This window comes from Penaeus chinensis, chromosome 7, assembly GCF_019202785.1.
Source record: "Penaeus chinensis breed Huanghai No. 1 chromosome 7, ASM1920278v2, whole genome shotgun sequence".
NCBI lineage: Eukaryota > Metazoa > Arthropoda > Malacostraca > Decapoda > Penaeidae > Penaeus > Penaeus chinensis.
The window spans coordinates 37,545,491-37,547,990 of NC_061825.1; the positions used below are offsets into that span (position 1 = coordinate 37,545,491).

The 2,500-nt window shown below is 34.6% G+C and overlaps 1 long non-coding RNA gene across 1 annotated transcript in view; it reads right to left on the reverse strand.

Moving 5' to 3' along the window:
- Nucleotides 1–2,500, reverse strand: part of LOC125027049 — a 2,776-nt gene that overhangs the window by 53 nt on the left and 223 nt on the right. The window contains exons 2-5 of the long non-coding RNA XR_007114980.1: nucleotides 958–1,149; nucleotides 679–809; nucleotides 429–506; nucleotides 1–178 (exon numbers count right to left, since the gene is read on the reverse strand). The exon at nucleotides 1–178 is cut by the window's left edge and continues 53 nt beyond it. This is a non-coding gene — a long non-coding RNA (uncharacterized LOC125027049). The remainder of the gene's footprint in view (nucleotides 179–428; nucleotides 507–678; nucleotides 810–957; nucleotides 1,150–2,500) is intronic.

Consider the following 2,500-nt stretch of genomic DNA (forward strand, 5'->3'; position numbering starts at 1 on the left):
CGTGTCTTGCATTTTTTTTTCTTTCATTCCCTCAGAAATGTGTTGACTTCCGCTGATAATATTTCTAAGTGTGTTTATCGACGAGTTTCTAACTTCTTGTAATTTGGTTTTAACTGTTCTATCCTTCATTGAACTTGCAAAATGCTGTTGTTATGCCTAGACCGGAAATGCACTGTCTCTGAAAATCAGAATAAAATATCTTTAAATACTGCATGTAAGGATCTTAAATCTAGTACATTCATAATTTGAGCATTTACCAAATACTGTTATTTCACAAACAAAAGCAACAGCTTAGTTTTCATTTTTGAATAATTATTAATTTTGATTTTATCGTTATGGTTTTCTAATTGAAAATATCAGCACATGTTTTTCAAATATTTAAAGAGTTTTAGACATCTGTCATTGTAGAGGGAACTGAATACACCAACCTCTTGCTGTGCAGGCGCTGGTTTAGTTTTATTCCAACTCAATTCAGAATCCAAGCATGTAGATATGATCTATGCACTCTGGAAACAAAAATCTTGCTAATGGAACTGATATAATAGACAAATCTGACTACGAAATATTCGACTAACTTGGAACAACAAATGGACATATATAAATATCTAAAGGTATAGTTAGAAATCCTGATAAAGATGCTTGTATTAAGAATTTGAGTGTCTTAAAAGTGTAACTTACAGTATGGAGGTGCTATCACAAGATGGAGCTGGTGGGACGGTACTGGTGATGGTGTCAGCAGTACCAGTGGCGAGGAACTACACTGTGCAGTGTGCACTATACAGCTACACCTTGCATCTCTCCCTCTTGAGCTTCAATATCAATCATTGTTATACCACGGAATATCTATACATGGTCTGTCAAAATTGATTTATTTAAAGAGGAATATGTAGTATAGACAATACTTCATATATCTACGGACCACCAAATATTTTCGTATAACAGAGAATTGGTACTCACCACGCGTAAGGTTTCAAGAGAAAACTTATCGGGTATGTTTAGGGCTGTTGAAAGTATAATGCATAGAGATGTCGAAGTCATTTACAACCCGGCCTCAAAATGTCTAAACATATCTTGTAAATATTACCGACTTGCTGACACGCCTTCCTTAACAACTCCGGCCTATTGACAATTTTCCACCATGCTAAGGATCTGTAAAATAAATTCCTCTGTATATTACAAAAGAACTACTTATCAAAGTGAAAGGTACCTGGTCTTGTGTCAAGCCTTGTATAAATGTACAGAAGCGGATTTCAAAAGCACCTAGTTTTTAGAATTGACCGCGTCTCTACTCGGAAAGGACAATGTAGACTGTCAACCTATTATTAGACATAAGAAAAGACCCACAGTTCTTGAAGTTTTCAATGTATATGGCTAAAACACTTTGATGATCCTTTGAGAGATAGAGACAGACTAAAGGTTATATTATGAGAAATTAGATGAACATTAATATCCATTGAGGGCATTTTAAGTAATTTGATTGTCACAGATTACTTAACTCTCGTCTGCTAAGTCAAGAGATGTAGCATCCCCATACCAACAGCTCCTTTATCGTACATTGTTGCTGATAAGTCTAAATGCAGGTGTTAACTTTGAATTCCACATGGTGTCTCTCTTGCTTTCTTCGACCTAGAGCATTATGGCGATTATGATGGACTTCAAAACCAAATTGATTTTAAAACATGAACAAGCAGCCACTTTTATTTTAGGTTCTACATCAGTCAGAACAGAGAATATATCTATTAAGCAATAAAACCAACAAGTTTGTATAAGCAGTGGTTCTCCTAATAATAATAAAAGATAGAACAAATAGAAAGCCGAATAAAAGAATAGCATCAAGGAAAAGTTGCTTTGCACTCCGGCAAAGGCCAACATCTCACCACATAGAAAACTCTTGAAAGATAGAGCTTGGACTGATTCTTTCTATGGCAATAAATCGCCAAAGAGGTCTATTATCATTATATTTTCAACTTATATCCGCTGGGGGATTAATGGTATTTGCTGCATCGATCACTGAATGCACACTTTTTAACATTCAACTGAGTTGTCCTTCACATGACCTAGTTGATTTACTAAAAAGTTATTATCAATTTCCTGTTTAGTGTATCCCCTTTACGTACACATGACCACTACAGTAAACTATTGGTCATGACTTGATTGGCTGCTTCATATTTTCAATACACATGAAATTCAGATTGTTAAGCTGAGTATGATAAAGAAGGCGATCATTAGTATTCGTTATATATTTCTTACAATAATCTATAGTAGTGTACATTATGACAACTGTCGTAAAGAATAGTTATGAAATCACTATATGGAATAATGCCATGAATTAAAAACTATTGTGGGCCGATCCATGCTAAGCAAGGGAAAATAAGCAATTCCTTGCGAGAAATACTGGATTTTGTGTCGGGATAAATGGGTCTTAAAATTCACCAGGTAATTATACGTACTTACAGATTTTATACATTTTCTGTCAGTCATGTTGTGATAATTTTTTGTT